The 19,045-nt window shown below is 40.5% G+C and overlaps 1 protein-coding gene and 1 pseudogene across 1 annotated transcript in view; both read left to right on the top strand.

The window, feature by feature from the left end:
- The window catches only part of DCHS2 (dachsous cadherin-related 2), a 248,773-nt gene that overhangs the window by 29,002 nt on the left and 200,726 nt on the right, over positions 1 to 19,045 (top strand). The window lies entirely within an intron of this gene.
- On the top strand, positions 14,729 to 16,573 carry LOC138920124 (small ribosomal subunit protein uS2B-like; annotated as a pseudogene).

Below are 19,045 nucleotides of genomic sequence, written 5' to 3' on the forward strand. Positions count from 1 at the left end.
GGAAGCCAAATAGCATATTTTCTAGTATCATATTCTATCTCTTTGAATATTTGTTATTCTTTGTAAAGTTATCTTGGTGGCTTTTGTTTTTACATATACTTTCTAGTAAAGAAGTAAATAAACTTGTGTGGCCTACGTACCAGCTGCAAACCACAGGGAATACACAAGTCTCTGAAAAATGCTAAGATAGAAGAATTAATGGTTGGGAATCTTAAGACCTTATGTTGGGGGAAAATCCTATGTAATTTTTAAAAGTAGATCTATAGACATTGATTTAGAAAAAATGCCAAGGTAGATTCTTACTGAAAAAGAATAGCTGCATACCCAAGGCTCCTGTGTGCGTGTGTGTATGTGTGTACGTACTTGTAACTGTATACAAAATATTTAAAAGGAAATAGAAGAAACTGAGGAAAGAATTGAGACTTTGGTATGGGAAGAACTCTTACTTCTTCCCTGTACGTCTTTGAATTATTTGATTTTTTATCCTTTCACATGTCATTTTCCTAATTAACAAACTCGTTAATTTAAACACTCAGTGGACACATGTTAGAAGCACAGCCTTACATTTGTTGTAAAGAATTATATACATTATTTCCTTTTATCATCCTGTTTTATTATCTCTCTTTCCCATGGTCTCTGTTAGATACTTGCTTTAGACATTTGTTTGTTTAAGTTATGGATAGTGTGCATTCTAAGTCTCTTAGATTATTTTTTTCCTTCATCCAAATGTTTAATGGCTTTTGGTGATATATAATGGAGTTGCTAAACCTCCCTAAGTCACATTTCAGACTTGAACAGTTGTCAATTTGTATATACGAATTCCAGAGTCAGAAATTTTGGAAGGAATTTAAATTCTATCACCTAATAGTTGTAAGACCTTGCACAAGAAATTTAACCAGCCATTTCCCTGTCACCTATCCCTCCATCCATCCATGCTCACAGAGTCACTATTAACAACTGTTTTCCAACACTTAGTTTTCTGTCTGGGAATAATGATAACATCTTTCTCACCTACCTTGTAGGTTTGAGATGAGGAGCAAAAGATAATATGCATGAGAACGTTTGTAAGCTGTACAACAATATGCAAACATTAAGTATGATTATTTGTAGTCTTTTGTTCCATCGTAAAGTGTTGAGTAGAGACCACTGAGTTAGATGTATAAATTTTTGTATTTTGAAGAAGGAAAAGATATTGAAAGAATGAGATACTATGAAGCCAAAAATCTAAGGAAAACAGTTCAATATATCGTTTGTAACTTGAGAAAAAGAGCAACAAAAGATGCGCTATGTTAAGGGGATAAACATTCTGGATAATAAAATATGTTGGTTGTTCTTAAAAGAAGGGAATGGAGTCATCTTGTTCTTTTGGGGGTGGAGTGGGGGCGGGCGTGGGATGGGAGTGTTCCTGCCAGGTGGCTTCTGTCGCTTTGCTTCCTCTGAATTTTAGAAGCGTGACCTACCTTTTGTGCCTTTGATTAGTTTACCATCAAGTGCAGGGCATTAAATATCAGTTCCTGACCTCAAGGCGAACTTTCTGGGAAGCTGTGGAAACTGAAGGAGTATGGGAAAGTCTCCCTCTGGAAAACTTTCCCTCCTCACGTCTCCTTTGGACAATCCACTAAAAATTTCCAGGTTCTTGGTCTCTGTTTCTCTAAATGATAAATACAGTTGCTTAAGGATCTCTCTGATGGGATCATATGGTAACAATCTTAGGAGCACAAGGGAAAAAAAGGCAACATTTTCAGCTCTTCTTACCGTACACAGATTTAAACCACAATGCTTATAGTTTACTTCATCTATAAAAATACTTTCTATTTAATTACCTATATATAATCAATTCAGAATTATGAGGGACCATTACACTATGTCACAATCTTTTCTATTTCATATATTTTCTCTTTCTTTCCTTCCCTCTCTCTCTTGGAAAATATACCTTATAAGATAGAGAAATAAATGTTAGCTTTTAAGAGGTGAGTAAATGTAAATTTCCTATTGGAATATGCTAAATATTGATATATCCTGAAATATAAAGTAGAATTATTTGTTTTCATTGTTCTAGAACTTTGTTTTTTTCTTAAAACTATATCCATCAGCTTTAATTATTTAACTAGGCCCTGGGCAGCTATATATTAGATATATAACCAACTGATACTGGAAAAGAACAGAAAATGGTGTTTCATAGCAGAAAAAGGATAAATGTTTTTAATGAAAAACTCTAGATTCTTAGATGATAGGCCTAAAATTCTGTTTGAATTTTGTCTCCGTCGGTTTGGGCTTCTGTGACAAGTACCACAGACTGAGTAGCTTAAACAGTAGAAGTTTATTGCTCGCAGTTCTGGAGGCCGGAGGTCCAACATCAGGGTGCCAGCATGATTGGGTTCCGGTGAGGGCTCTCTTCATGGTCTACACATGGCTGCCTTCTTGCTGTGTTGTCACTTGTTGGAGAGAGAGAGAGAGGGAGAGAGAGATTGTGTCTCTTTCTCTTTTTATAAGGGCATCAATCCAATCATGAAGGCCCCACTTTCATGACCTGATCTAACCTAATTACTTTCCAAATGTTGCACTTCCAAATGCCATCACAATGAGGATTAGGGCTTCAAAATATGAATTTTGAGAGGACACATTCAGTCCATAGCAAATTTTAGTGATGCTGTTCCTTAGCATGGTCTTCAACTGTGGTTGGAAAGGCTTCCACTTGAGCCCCTTCTGTTTAAGAGGGCTGGTGGGAATAGTTCTCCGAGGGTCTGATGTTTGTCAGAACCTCTTGCTTCATCCGTTATTACTTTGCTCCTGAATTACTTATCCTTTTTCCCTGTTAACTAATGTTAGTGTTTTTGGTCTGGAAGCTCATTTAGGTAACACTCGCAGACAGTAATTCAATTATACCTTTTAGTTGAAAGCTGAGGCTAAAAATAGAGTCTGTACATATTATATGGATATTTTAAGTTGATAGCTTATTGTTATTTTAATCAAACAATGTATAGGTCAGCAACTTTTTATAATTGTATTCCTTTCCTGTTACTGGCATGATGTTGTAGCTGGCAATAAAATAATACCTAACATTGATTGAGTTCTTACTATATGCTAAGCAGTACCATGCACTTTATATGGAATATCTGATTTAATCTTCCCAACAAGCCCATGAGGTAGGTTCTGTTATTAAGCTGGTTTACAGATGTGAAAACTGAGGCTTATAGCAGTAAAATAACGTGCCTAAGGACAAACGGATTGTAAATGGTAGTGAGGATGCCTGTGTTGGGGATATTATGGAGGTTTACAACTCTCTCAGTTGACAAATCTCCCTTGGGAAAAAGGAGCCCCACCTCACATGCATGAACAATTTATTTATCAGCATTGAGTAAATCTTTCAACAAGACATATGTCTAAGAAGGGGAGGTTGGAAGTTGTCGAAGTAACATTTAGTATTTACATAGCAGTACTTTTTTTTTCCTGCAAGCATCTCTAATTGAACCACTGAAGACTTTTGTAAATTAAATCAATATAATAAATGCCAGATAAACTAGAGAAACTGAAGCTCAGATTTACAGATAAGACTTTATTTGTGACGGTAGAAATGTACCAGTGGTCCATGTGCAACATTAGTATTGCCCGGTTATTCCTGATAATATTGCTTAATATGCAAAGACAAGCCCTAATCAACTACAAGCTCAACAGGGATAAAATTGGTGGCCTGGCAGGTTTAGTGATGGGAAGACCCTACTAAGTAGCAAGTTAGTACTTGGGTTATCTGGGTTCATTTAGGTTTGAAGATTCTACTTTTGCATTTGGTTTGAGTTTTGTAAGTTGGAAACAATAGGTATGTGTGTGTTAGTGTGTGTGTGTGTGTGTGTATTTGGGGTGGAGGCGGGTGTGGGTGTTAAGAGCTAAGGCTACAAGAAAGACACAGCCATTGCTAGAGACACCACTGGAGGCAGAGAGAAGGGGTGAAACGTCTTGGGGCTCCCCTGTCTTTGGTCCTCCAGTCTCCTGCCACATCCCAATATTCGAATCTGTTGACGCCAGGTGGGATGGGAGCCTGTGAAATGTACCTTGCGGGGTCATCCTGTGAGACACAGCTGAGCAAAGGAAGGGAAATGAATGGATGGGAGCAAAGACAGGAAAGAGACTGGCACAGGATTTGTGGGGACGGTGATCGGCACTCTATGCTTCCATTCACCCTTTTGTGACAAGAGAAGACATTGAACTCCTAGTTTGGGGAATTTTTTTATGGGGCTTTCAAGTCTCATTTGCTTCCTTTTTTATGAAACATGAAATTCCTCCTAGGACTTTTGAAGGCAAGAGTCTCATCACTTGGGATTCTGCTTCCACCCTAACGCTCCCTTTCAGGATTTTTGAATGAGGGCTTCCCAAATGGACTGTAGTTCAGGAGTATTCCATTTTGTGATGAGAAATGCTTCAGAGGAAGCCTAACCCTCTTGACAAATCCAGTGGTGAAATATGATCTTCGAAGGGAGCTAACACTCCTGATCTAGCTTCTCCCCACACACGATGAGCAGGAATTCTTCATGATTCTTCACAGTTCTAGCCTCCATTCGGTAACTGCAGAGATGTTTTCCTCTTAGAAATCTCTCATATGATATTTATATATATATATATTTTTTGCAGTTTTGGAGCAGTTTATCACTATAGTATTTTCTGTTTTTGAGTCTCCATTTGAAATTTTTTTCGGGAAAAGATTTAGGAGCTCAAAGTATTGTAATAATGTTTTTTATTGTTTTGTAGAGATTGGATTTGCTTTGCACACCTCTGTGGAGTATTTGTGTATGCATCTGAGAAACTGCAACCTTAGAGGATAGTATTCAGACTGATAACATAACCAGTCCAATGAACTTGAGAATCAGTGAGCACTGTAATTTATCAATGCTTTAGAACAGAGGATTAAGTTTCTTTTATTTTCTTTAGAGTTTTCAGCATATACATATGTGCGTATATATATGTGCATATATATGTATGTGCATATATATGCACGTATTCTTTATATTATATGTAGATATTTTGACTGTAACATGGAGGATCATTTATCAACTATCTAAATACAAATTTCTAGATTTTAGTATGATGTCTGTACGAGATGGCATTTTTATCTCATAATTGAGCTTACTGACTTCTTGAACTTCATGAGCCTTCACCTGAACAGGCAATCATCACCTTCGGAACTTCAAACAAGATGAATTTCATAATGGGAAACACCGTGAAGCACCTATATTATAAATAATAAAAATTAGCTCTTCCCTGTGAATTAAGGCTTAGAGGAGGAGCACCAGGACAGCTGTTTTCCAGTTTGTCCTTTAGAAGCATAAAGCTTCCACATACTGAGTTTATGAACCAAGTAACTTGATTCTATAATGAAAACTCCATTCCTTCAGAAATATGGGTCTGATTTTCTATTTAAAAAGTTAGCATATTATATTTAAAATTTTAGCAAACTACTGTTTCTGTTTGGGCAAAAGAAACTTGTTCTATGTTGAAATAATGCATTTTAAAATAATTAATTGTTACCCTAATTCTCCAGTTACCCAGCCCCTTTTGCGTTGTGTATTTTGTCTTCTTTTAACTCATTTTAATTAGCAAGCTGATGAATGAAACTATAGTTTTCTTAAATAATTCATTTGAACAAACATTTATTTCTGTATCTGACTGAAGATAGATGTGGGGCAAAAATACTTCCCCCCAAAAGTTAAACACAAAAGCACAGGGCATACTGATGTCCTTGCAACAACGGAATTATGCAGGTGTTGTTACATTTTTGCATCTGGTATCAACAGACTGATTTTCCAGATCAGTTGTTCTCAAGGTGTGGTCCCCTGGACCGGCAACATAAGCATCACTGAACTTGTTAGCAATGTAAATTCTTGGGCCCCATCGCAGACCTGCTGAAACAGCAACCTTCAGTAGGAGGTAGGGGGAGAGCAATCTGTGCTTTCACAAGCCCTCCGGGTGATTCTGTGGACCATAGAACAATTACTGCAATTTGGTGTCACTTTCCAATTCAGATCACTCTATTATGAGCCAGGCGTAACAGATGGCATAGCTATTCTAAACAACAAAGCCATTAATACTACTGATGTTGGTTGTTTAATTTGTAAATGTCTTTTCTTGTGGAGAAAAATCTGCGTGACTGTTTTTGCTTTAAAGCCATGTAGTACTACAGGCAGGGATGCATACACGGTTCCTAAGTTTTGCCGCTGCAGCACGGAGGCCATACTGGTGGGAGCTAGAGAACCAGGCACGGGGGAGTATTTCTTGATTTAGTTGAAGCGGTGCTTGCTTTCATTTGTGTTCTGTTAGTAGGATCAAAGAAGGTGACAGAAAAAAATGAAAATGATCTGCACATTGTAAAGCACTATATAAATTCGACTTGTACATCTGTTCAACCAACAAACATTTAAGGGCTCTAGGTGTTGGGGAATCAGCAGTGATGTGAAAACACAAGCCTGTGCCCTTATGGAACTCATATTCTGGGGAGTTGCAGTTGTATTTAAGTATGTACAGTCACACGCTGCATAACGACCTTTCAGTCAATGACAGACCACGTGTACGATGGTGGTCCTGTAAGATTAGTACCACACAGCCTGGGTGTGTAGTAGGCTACACCATCTAGGTTTGCGGAAGTACACTCCATGATGGTTGCACAATGACGAAATCACCTAGCAGTGCATTTCACCATTTCACAGAACACCTCCCTGTCATTAAGTGACGTGTGACTGTATGTTATAAATGAAGCTATAAATGGGTACTTACAAGTAAGCAGAGGTTAATTAGTAGAAAAAATTACAATTCAAAACAGGCCCATGAGCAATGACAACCTATCTACCTAGAGCTTAGTCGTGTGGTAGTTTCAAACACATCTAACCAGAAAGTAAGAAAACAGGCCTCTGTGAACCCAAAATAGATGTCAGCAGGTTCTTTTACTAACCCTCATGCTCTTTATCTCCAGCTATGACTCAGAGTTCGTCTTACAGAATTCTTATTTGAGTTATAATTTTTAAATTCTTTACTTTTCCTAACTCTGTCAAGTCTTTCCGTGACTGCGTGCCTTTTCTCATGCTCTTCTCTCTCGTGCCTGTGATGCCTTTACTTCCCCTTTTGTGCTTAACAAAATCGTGTATGTTCTTCAGCTCAACACCTGCTCTCAGAGCCCGCTCCAGGTCTCTCAGGCGGAGCTATTTCTCCACCTCAGGGTCTGGGCGCAGCTTGTCTTATCTGCGTTAGAGTCTGGAGTCCCATTCCCGAATTAATCCCTCTCTGGGCTTATCTTCTTTGTTAAATCGTGGGCTCCTGGAGGACGGCACCACGTCTCATGGAACTTGTGTCATCGGCAGCTACCAGACTGTTGGTTGGTCAAGACAAGGGGCTCAGTAAATGTTTTTGCTCTAATGAATTTAGCTTGATAGTCTTGTTTCTAATCCCCATAGTCCTTCAGAAAACAGCGAATTAAAAGAGAGTTGTCTGGTGGAGACCTATGATAGCAATGAGGACGGACTCTTGACAATTTTACCACAAAGGACGAAACAGAAAATCTGTTTTAAAAAAATAGCATAGACGTGCCGGAATCTGGGGAACAAAGACTACTTACTTTAAAACACACAAAGTTAATGTGCAAATTTAAAGGAAGAACTAAAATGTATTCAAATATTTAAGATTTACAGGAATGGTTGCCTAAAGATGTAAAGCCTCAACTCGCCAGGACGCTCGGCTCCCCGTAGTTTCCGGATAACCAGAGCTTTAGTGTTTTTTCCAGTTAGAACGTTGTTTTGACTCCATACCGGTTTCAAAAATATGACTTTAAGTAATGACATTCATTATATTGGTATATCTAGTATTATCGTTTTTATTAGTTTTAGTTTGATAGCATTCTCTTCCAGAAGAAAATATTACACCTTACGGTACAACTACAGAAATGTACTTTCTTAGGTTTTAAAGAAGCCCTTACAGATATTTTGTCTCATTTATGTTACTTTTATCCTTTTTAATCCTGTAACGTGGTGATCTTTTGTGGCTAAGAAACGCTTTCTTGAATAGCCATTAATGGCTCTTTGACAGATTGTGGGAGAGGAAGGAAAGACTGCCTGGCGCAATGCACAGCTGCACAGTAGAATCCTCATTTGGGGTCTAGTCCTCAGTCTGCCACATAGTAAATGTGCGTCTGGTCTCAACCACTAAAATTCCACCAACAGCCATTTCCTTATCTGCAAAGTAGAGCCAATACAAACCGACAGCGCAGGACTGTTTTGACAATTAGATGAAATAATGTGTGTGAAAAGCATTTAAAAAACAAGGGTCGCTTGCAGAAATGGTGGGAACTTATGTCAAAAAATATCTTATATGTTAAAGGACAGGATCCAAGCAATTTCCAAAAGCATTTAAATTTTCCATTTCCATCTCTTCCTTCCTATGATATTTCCCATGACAATTCATGAAGTCAGATGATTCTTTGTTTATGTAAAATGGCCCAGATCCCGTTGTTCTCATGAGCTCGCCTGGATCTTTCTCAAGTAGGTTGGTTATTGAGCTTAAATGGTTGGTAAATTAATTATAAATTCTAAGAAGGAAATCAGATGTTATTAAATGAGCATCAACAACAGAAAGTAGGTCCAGGCTCTGGAAGTTTAACAGTGGCTGGGATTTTCAAGATTTGTGGAAAAGTGTTTTACTATATTGGGCTTCTAACATACTTACCGACAAATTGAATCTTTATCTGTACATCTCTCTTATTTGAAATTTTTGTCTTCACACACGTCTTTAGCTGATGCCTCACATTAACATCTTTGGAGACAAAGCCTGCAATAGTGTATTTTGACAAGGAATAGTTAGAAAGCTGTGGTTGGGCATAAAAGCAGAAGTCAGCTGTATTCCTCTCATTAAATCAATGCTGCTTTGCCGTTACTCTCTTTAGATCCAGGTCACAGGGTTACCTTGGCAGGACAATTTTAACTGCAGCTGAGATTATTTTCTTCCTGAAAAGCAGCAGTATTATGAGCTGGTATCACTCGATAACACTTTACAGGGCACACGTTATCCTCACATTTATCCAAAAGAAAAATATTCAGGAGAGAGTGGAACACCTGGATTTGGGGACTGGTTGAGGGAAAAAGCCTGAGGCCTCAAAGTGCTGTTTAGGGAGGTGAAGCCTGAAGGGAACATTGATGTGAAGGACCGGGGATGGAGCCCGGTTACAACCCCGCCTCAGCAGTGAGATGGAGGGGGCGTCTGGCAAGAATTGTGAAAGACTAAAAATGAGTAGGAGTGTGTCACAGGCACACTTTACATGCTTTGCAGTTTTGCCTGGTTGTGGTGCCCAGGGTGTTATAGAAACAAAATAAGTAAATGTTTGTCTGATGATAATTAACATAATTCAAATTACAAATGTAATAATTACCCTGTTTATATGTAGAATGTCCTTTTCAAGCCTTGATTTGTGGTTAGAAGGTGGACTGTGGATGTTCCTCTGACTAAATCATTTCCTTTGGAGGACCTGAGCACGGTATGCTGAGGGCATCAATAACCTGGAAGGTATGTGTGTGTATGTGTATCAATGCTATTTGAACTGTGAGAACATATAAAATCATTGCGCTACAACCCTGTGTCACTTAACAATGGGGCTACTCTCTGAGAAACGCGTTGTCAAGCAATTTTGTAATTGTGTGAACATCATAGAGTGTACTTACACAAACCTAGATGGTATAGCCTACTGCACACCTAGGCTATGTGGTACTAATCTTATGGGACCACCATTGTATATGCGGCCCATCGTTGACTGAAACGTCCTTATGCAGCACGTGACTGTGGATGAAAACAATTGTAGTTTTGACTTAATGTTTTGTTCTCATCAATTATATTTGTCAAATCATTTAACTAGTAGTTTTAGTGTCTGAAAGTTAGGAACTATATTAGTATTTGTCATATGAATACTTTTAAAAATAAGCAATTGTTTAGCGTCTGTGAAATTTAATGTGCTATGTGTCTACAATAACAGTATTCCCTTCTTATAAAACCATATTAAAACCAATACAAAATAGCATTGTTGATTATTATGTCAGTTCCAGTGCTCTGAGCAGCAGGCTCCATGATGGAATTAGACATGCAACAGATTCTTTGGGTGACAAACTTGTAAAGGTTAACAGGGTGAGGGAGCAGGAGTAGGTGGGAAGAGACTCAGACTGTGGTGGAGGGCGGACACCTGTGAAAGGAAAGAAGGAAGGAAGGAGGACTGGGTAGAAGGAAGCTCAAACTGAATAAGCTCTGAAAGCGTTGGCCAGACCAGTGGGGTGCCCAGAGTAAAGACTGCTCACTGGACGAGTCCTCCATTGGGCAGGAATGGCCAGCCTTAGTACCCAACCATGCCCAGTCATGGGCTGGGAGCAGCTTGAGGGGAGCGTGGCCTTGGCCAGGGTGCTGCAGCAGAGGCTGAGGATGAGGCAGCCAGAGGCCGTTAGCTAACTGCACACTTCACAGCAAGTTCCCTTGTGAAGGGCTCTCTGAGCAGCCCACTCTCACGGCCACTGCAATTATGCAATATTATAAACTATTTAACTTATCATCAACTTTAAAATTGACCTTCTAAATATTCATTCATGTAAATATTATTACAAGTAGTTGAGATTGTTACAAACACACTGGAGTCATGAAATATCACAGAGTAACCAACTGAAATTGTATTTTCTTTCTAAACCTAGGGGCTAATCTTATTATTTTGAAGATTTACAACCACTTTTACATTTTAGTATTTATTTTCATCTATACCTGGACCTAAAAAGTAGTTTTAGTTTTCTTTAAAAGTAGTGTTAATTGCTTTTTCTAGTTCTAAATGTAATACCTGCTCATTTAGAAAAGCTGGAAATATCACAAAGCTTTTAAAAAGGAAATAAAAAGCACTCTTAATCCCACCACTGAAAATGAATACACAGTTAACCTTTTGTGGTGTCTCCTCTGTGATTTTTTTGAATGTGTGCATGTAACGGGAGTTGTTAGTAGTGTCTGCGAAGCGAATATCCACTGACTTAGTAAGATGGGCTGTTTGCTGTGAGAAAACTCCAGCCCCACCCTAGATTCATATTAGCTGTGAGTTGGTGGCAGTGGCCTGACATGTCTACTGGTGCCTGGGCTCACGAGTGAGCTCGTGCTACGAGAAGAGAGTCCAACCACGATGAACTTGTCCCATTAAGAAAGCCCCAGCTTGGGGCTGGCCTGGTGTGTAGTGGTTAAGTTTGAGCACTCCACCTTTGGGGCCCAGAGTTCGCGGGTTCAGATCCCAGGCACAGACCTACACACTGCTCATCAAACCGTGCTGTGGAGGCATCCCACATGAAAAATAGAGGAGGACTGGCACAGCTGCTAGCTCAGGGTGAATCTTCCTCACCAAAATAAAAGAAAGAAAGAAAGCCCCAGCCTACATTCAGAGGATAGGACTCCCTTGGTGACTGTCATATACATATAGGTGTCAGCATAAATAGCCTCAAAGATGGCACTGGCGCTGATAGTGTCAGTGGAACAGTGACAGCAGTGCCTAGTGAGATGTGATGGTACTTGAGGGTGCCCAGCAGGCTGAGGGGGTGTCCAGCAGATCACTGGAAGTGCTTAGCTGGAGCAGGAGTATTTGGAAGCACTCAGGTAGCTGGTGATGCCCAGAAGTAATGCAGCGGTTAAGAGTTCCTGCATGAGTAGCTGGGCTGAAGCCATCGAAGTTGGGCTGTGGCTATTGCTAGTCTGACCCCATGTGTCCCAAAAGCCTGAGAGATCTATATGTGAAGATATAAACCCTGAGTGTGTGTGTGAGAGAAAGACAGAGAGATAGAGAGAGACAGAGAGAGAGAGGAGGAGAGAGAGACAGAGAGAACATTACCTATTCAAGATAATTGCTTCATTGAGAGTAGTTGCTCAAACCGTTAAATTGTCCTTGAAATCATGATTTTAAAACAGATGCAGGATGTTTCATGATATATGTATGCTATCCTGTATTTGATTCTCTTATTGATGCCTACTTAGCTTTTTGTGTTTTTTTTTATTTGAAAGCGTAATGAATATATTTGCACTTATATCTTTTATCACATCTTTGACTATTTCTTTAAGATAAATCCCTACAATGAGATTGCTCAAATGATATTCTCATTTTAAGATCTTTAACACAAATCGCCTAATTGCTTTCAAGAATTTTGTTGGTGTTTGCTTTCCCATTAGCAGTGTATGAGATTGTCTACGTTACTAAATCCACTTCATTGCTGCATCTATTTAAAATAAGCTTTTCCAATTTGATGTGTAAAGGTGTTAGATTGTTTAAACTTTATTACCAGTTAGGTTGAACTTTTTTTTTTTTTGAGGAAGATTAGCCCTGAGCTAACATCTGCTACCAAGCCTCCTCTTTTTGCTGAGGAAGACTGGCCCTGAGCTAACATCTGTGTCCATCTTCCTCTACTTTATATGTGGGACACCTACCACAGCGTGACTTGCCAAGCAGTGCTACGTCTGCACCGGGGATCCAGGCTGGCAAACCCCAGGCCGCCGAAGTGGAACGTGCGCATTTAACCACTGCACCACCGGACTGGCCCCTAGGTTGAACATTTTTTCCCTGTGTTTTTCTGTTTAGTCTTCTGTGACCTTCTGCTCTTGTCCTCTACCTATTTTTTCTTGTAGGACATCAGCATTGTTCATATTGATTGGCAAGAGTCCTTTTTATGAGTATCAACCTTTTGTATTTGTTCTTCCTTTTCTCTTCAATTTGTCCTTCCTTTTTCACTTTATTTGCTATTTTTTCTAAATGTATAGAAGTTTAAAGCTTTTATGTAGTCAGATATTTCTTTCTCTTCCTTTGTGAGTTTTTGAATCCTCCATCCCTGGATGAAAAAATCGCTAAGTACTTGGAATAAAATCAAGTTGGAGTTTCAAATTAAACCAAATGCCAAAATAATTTTCAGTTGGAATAAGGAATTAAATATAAAAGGAACCATAAAACTCTGTTTGCCATAAACAGGGATTTGTTGGTCCCCCTTGATGCGGGGTCGGTGAGCCGAGGAGTCGAAAGAAAGATTTCTTAGACTCTTAAGATCTGGCAGTAGTGCTCTTTTATTTAGAGAGTAGAATAGCATGGGGACAGAACCCATGGGCAGTCAGAGTTTCTGCCTCTGCTGCAAAGTTGGGTGGAGAGTAAGGCTAAATTTAAGGCATAGGTATGTGAGTTATCTCTTTACAAGACAAAGAATATGTAAAAAAGTTAAAATGGTATCAGTGCCCGTATGGTCTGGCCATTTGGCGGTCCCACAACTTTTAGATAAGAATCAAACCGGATTGAGTAAATGGCAGAAGTCACCGCTTGAATTTTATCCTCAGCTAAAGACAAAGGAGGATTTGTGGGGGGTGGGGGTCAGTTACTTGAGGTAGCCAGACAGTAACCAACTTAAGTTCTTGCCTCTGGCATTAATTAAGAGCTTCTAGAGATAAGACCATCCCCCTTCCTCCTGGCACAGAGAGGGAGGCATCTTCACAGATAGAGGTTTCCCTTAGAAATGTAAATGTTTCCCAACAAAGGGGCAAAAAAATTCCACTCCTTGGAGCCTGAATCTCATCTGTAGTTTTAAAACTAACCAGCCTAAAAATCCTCATCATAAGCCATTTTAAAATTAAGCAGCCTAAAAATCCTCATCACCCCTCACTGCCTGGTTTGTTGCTGGTAAAGTAATTCTTACAGCTCACAGCGGGAGGACGATTTGAACTGTGCAGCTCCGTCTTTGACTAGGTTTGAACATCTGACCTGAGGGGTCTGCCAGCCAGAAAGGCATCTCCACTTCCTGTTGTATGATCCTGGGTTAGTGCCAAAGGAAATTTTTTTCTGGAAACTTTGAAGCAGTCTCTAACCCTTCTCTTGCTAGAAAAAGTAAACAAATCTTTGTGATTTCCAAAATACAACCCTCCTGAGGTCATCTTTGACCCTCCTTTTTTCACATCGAGGATGCAACATGGCCCCTGTGCCTTTGCATTCCGAGGCAGTGCCCTAAAGCCCAGAGCCTCGGTCCCCTAAGGCCCCTGTTAAATACAAAAGACACGTCCTTCAGAAGTTCTGGCTTGATGTGGACTTCTGAGGTTTGGCACCCCTCCTTTGCGTGCAGGGAGCAGTCTTCTGTCTCCTTGCGTTTACTGCCTTCCAGCACCAAGTCTTCAGCATGCAGCTCACTGTGTCATCAGCCATGCGTCATGCTTGTTGTCGTCAGGCCAGTTTCTGTTTGGTCTCTTGCCTAAAGGACTTTTAGAATACCTCGTCTTCCTTTACTGCTTGAAGTGGAAGTGCTTATCTGTGTCCTTTCAGAGGTTTGTAAGGCTATTGTCTTGAGGATGATGCTTTTATGATCAACAAATAAAAGGACCTCCAGCTGCTTGGATCTACTGTACTCATATTTGTAGTAAGTAACAAATACTGCCTTTTCTCTTAACATTTTTTTTCTGGCACCCTCAGATAGATCCTGTTTAGATTCAGAAAAGATTCAGGGGTTATTTGGATGAATTTAGATTTTTCCCTTTTGAGATACGTGAAATGAAACGATTTTTGATTCTCTAAGCTTCTTTGGTAGAGCTCGTTGAAGTTCTTGACAAGCTAATATTTGTTAGAGATTTGGTCCTGCCTTCTATTAAATATGTAAACGACAAAATGTTTGTATTTTTTCTTTTCTGTTTAGTAATTGTGCTGAACTCTGTAGTATCAAGCCGTATAATAAGCGGGATGTATCAACATGAGCACAAAACCTATGATGACAATTGGTATTACAGATTTTGAGTTTATGCTGTGGCATGTCACAGTGCTAGATTACTGCATTAGTACTATGGCCACATTGTTCATGAGCCCTTTGGGCAGTGACAGGAATGGCAGGCGAAAGAGGATGGTGGGTATCTACATACCAGGTGATCCTAGCCACTTGATTATTAAAATCCTCCTCTACGGAGATAACTCTTTGGTGAGCATTCACGTGGACTCACAAATATCTTGAAGTTTTGTTGCCTGTTCAGAAGGGTCTATCCTCATGCCTCTTCTCCAAACCTCCTTATCACCAGTTTTCCTATCATATTCCTTCTAATTTCCTGACAGTCCATCCAAACCATTGGCCACAGCCCATGAAGCAGTGTAGACTCATATCGCTGGCCATTTCTCCTTCCAAGAAAAATGATCAACGAGAAGTGCTACTTGCAATTTTGCCCACTGGGAGGATCTCCCTTCACCACTGTTCTTCCCAGATGTCCCAGAGAGGGACTCTTGTGCTGCAGCTGTCCACTTTTGGGTAGTTCCTGCATATCATGCAGAACCATCTGTAAAACAGGCCTGAGTTCTCTCTTCCTCAGTCAGATGATTAAACAGAACTCGCCATGAGGTCATAGGTGTGGGCTGGGAGAGAGAAGGTGACATAGCGGGAGTAGGGGGCATGGGCATTTGGGGCATACTTCCTCATGTAACTTACCTGTGCCTTCAAGGACATTTTGATCCTGTATATAACACTTCCATTAGATAATGGAGTGCTGCCATGCATGCCCAACTTTATGGCTTGGAGGACCAGACAATACCCAATTCATGGTGGGTAGCTCAGGTCACATGGTAACTTGGCATCCCGTGGTTAAGTATCTACTCTCTATTAACGCCCAGCAGCAAGCCAAAAGCTGTTTCTCAAAAGGAGGGTAGTTGCCTTCTGTGCTACCAGAGAAGGGTCCTTACGGTGTTCTGGGTTCCCATCGTAATTTAAAGGGAAACTTTCACAATATCCGGAGTCCTTGATGTTCTGCAAATGAAGGAGGAGGATGTCCTGTTGTTCCTTGCAGCAGGAACCCACTTAGGTGGCACCAACCTTGACTTCCAAATGGAACAGTACATTTACAAAGGAAAAGTGATGGCATCTACATCATAAATCTGAAGAGAACCTGGGAGAAGCTTCTACTGGTAGCTCCTGCCATTTGTGCCATGGAAAACCAGTTGATGTCAGTGTCAGTCAGGAATACTGGCCAATGTGCTGTACTGAAGTTTGCTGCTGCCACTGGAGCCACTCCTGTTGCTGGCTGCTTCACTCCTGGAACCTTCTCTAACCAGATCCAGGCAGCCTTCTGGGAGCTACTACTTCTGGTGGCTACTGATGCCTCAAAGAGGCATCTTATGTTAACCTGCCTCCCATTGCTCTGTATATCATAGACTCTCCTCTGTACTATGTGGATATTGCCATTCCATGCAACAATGAGAAAGCTCACTCAGTGGTCTGGTGTGGTGGATGCTGGCCTGGAGAATTCTGTATATGCGTGGCACCAGCTCCCATGAACACCCATAGGAGGCCATGCCTGATCTCCGCTTCTACAGAGATCTTGAAGAGATTGAAAAGAAAGAGCAGACCACTGCTGAAAAGGCTGTGACCAAGGAGGAAGAGACTGTGACCAAGCCAAGGTGAAGGGACTGCTCCAGCTCCTGAATTTACTGCTGCTCAGGCCGAAGTTACAGACTGGTTTGAAGGTCTGCGGGTGCCCTCTGGGCCTATCTAGTTAGTTCCCTACTAAAGACTGGAACTTTGAAGACCGGTCTGCAGCTAATGGGTAAGAACAACCACCAAGTGGTCTTACGCTGTTCTCCCACGGACTCTTGAACAGAAAACAGATAGGAGGTTGATGGAAAATAAACAGTTTCTGAAAAGAGAAAAGAGAGAGTAGTTATCTTCAGAGGATGGCAGGGTTTTGCTCGAAAATGCTAGAGGTCTGTAGTGTGATTCACCTATAGGGGCCAAAGGCTCCAAACAGAATCTCAATCTGCCACCGATACTACAGGTACATTGGGATCTGCTGGATTGTATGGCCCAAGTGGTAGGGCAGCTTGCGTGGCAGCCTGGACCTGTTGCAGAACCTTCTCTTGTTCTGGGCTCCACTCAAAACTAGCAGCTTTTTGAATCACTCAGTAAATGGGCTGGAGTAACACACTCAGATGAGGAATATATTGCCTTAAAAATCCAAAGAGGCCCGCGAGGCCCTGTACCTCCCTTCTGCTTGTAGGAGGGTGAATTTATCCTTCACCTTAGAAGGGATGTCTCAACATGCTATGCACTGCTGAACTGGAAATTTCTCTGAGGAGGAAGGCTCCTGAATTTTTGTTGGATGTAATTTCTACCTCTGACACACAAATGTCTTGCCAAAAGTCTAGAGTAGTTGCTAGTACCAGGAACTTTCTACGGGTGTTTAGAACAGTGCCCAGTGCCTAGCAGGAGCAGAATAAGTGTTATTATTATTTCTAGTGATTGTTGAAGAAAGCTGTATGGGAGTATGTTTCATTCAAAGAAGCGCAAGCTGAGCAGGAATTCCAGTCTACCTAAAACTCTCTCCAGTATTTAAGAGAATCCAAGTACACAGTCCAAGCAAATGTCAGTAAAGACCCTGGTGTCCACCCTATTCTTTGGCACCCCATAGCTTTGGGAGACTGAAGCTTTTGCTTTCTCTTTGCTTTTATTTTTATTTCCCCACTATCTCTCTCTTTGGATTCCCAACAATCTCCAACATGCTTCCACAGGATGACCTTCTCCCAGGAGGTCATGCTCCTTCTGCTGTCTTCAGCCCATGAGGAGTATAGTTCTCTGTTTTCCTCTAGGAGATCCATTTGTATGGATTTTGCCTTTTCTGTACTTATAGAAGGGACTGGGGAAGCCAAGCTGGTCATGCTCTCGTGTTTGTGGGGGGCTGGGAGGAGGGAAGGCGGCGACGCTCACGTGTTAATGATTTTTGCATAGTCACACATACTGTGAAGAGACTCGTAAAAATATACAATGGTCACAAAATCGAAGGCAAACAAATAGCCGTAAGGGGAATTTTCACTGTTGCTATTTGTTTAGTAACAGGTTAAAATCTGAAAGTTCTATTTATTATTATTTTAACCATATCAAATTCTCATTTATACACATTTTCTCCTTTTTACTTATGGAGTAAATGTTTGGAAGGAAATAAAGATTAACTGAAAAAAGATTTCATCATCATGTTTTTTACCTTTTTATTTCTTGAAGAATGGAGATATGGAAAAGAAATCAAGATTAATTTAGAAAAAGATATTTCAATTAAAAAATGTGAATGATGACATTTACATAGCAGCCGTACCAATGGCAGTTTTTCAGTTTTTGAGATGTTTCAATGACGAATTACGCCATGCGTATATTTGTAAAACCTCATCCCTTTCCCCAACCAGGGTGTGTGTGGGGGCGAGTGGGGAGGGAAGGCAGGAGGAGATAGAAAGACGGAGGCACCATTTTTTTTTTTTATTAATGTTATAATAGATTACAACCTTGTGAGATTTCAGTTGTACATTTTTGTTAGTCATGTTGTGGGTACACCACTTCCCCCTCTCTGCCCTCCCCCTACCCCCCCTTTTCCCTGGTAACCACCGATCAGATCTCCTTATCAATATACTAAATTCCACCTATGAGTGGAGTCATATAGAGTTCGTCTTTCTCTGACTGGCTTATTTCGCTTAACATAATACCCTCGAGGTCCATCCACGTTGTTGTGAATGGGCCAATTTTGTCTTTTTTTATGGCTGAGTAGTATTCCATTGTGTATATATACCACATCTTCTTTATCCAATCATCAGTTTCTGGGCATGTAGGCTGGTTCCACGTCTTGGCTATTGTAAATAATGCTGCGATGAACATAGGGGTTCAACGGACTCTTGAGATTTCTGATATCAGGTTCTTAGGATAGATACCCAGTAATGGGATGGCTGGGTCATAGGGTATTTCTATTTTTAACTTTTTGAGAAATCTCCATACTGTTTTCCATAGTGGCTGTACCAGTTTGCATTCCCACCAACAGTGTATGAGGGTTCCCTTTTCTCCACAACCTCTCCAACATTTGTCGCTCTTGGTTTTGGATGTTTTTGCCAATCTAACGGGTGTAAGGTGATATCTTAGTGTAGTTTTGATTTGCATTTCCCTGATGATTAGCGATGATGAACATCTTTTCATGTGTCTATTGGCCATATTCGTATCTTCTTTTGAGAAATGTCTGTTCATGTCCTCTGCCCATTTTTTGATCGGGT

This window comes from Equus caballus, chromosome 2 (genome assembly GCF_041296265.1).
Source record: "Equus caballus isolate H_3958 breed thoroughbred chromosome 2, TB-T2T, whole genome shotgun sequence".
NCBI classification, from domain to species: domain Eukaryota; kingdom Metazoa; phylum Chordata; class Mammalia; order Perissodactyla; family Equidae; genus Equus; species Equus caballus.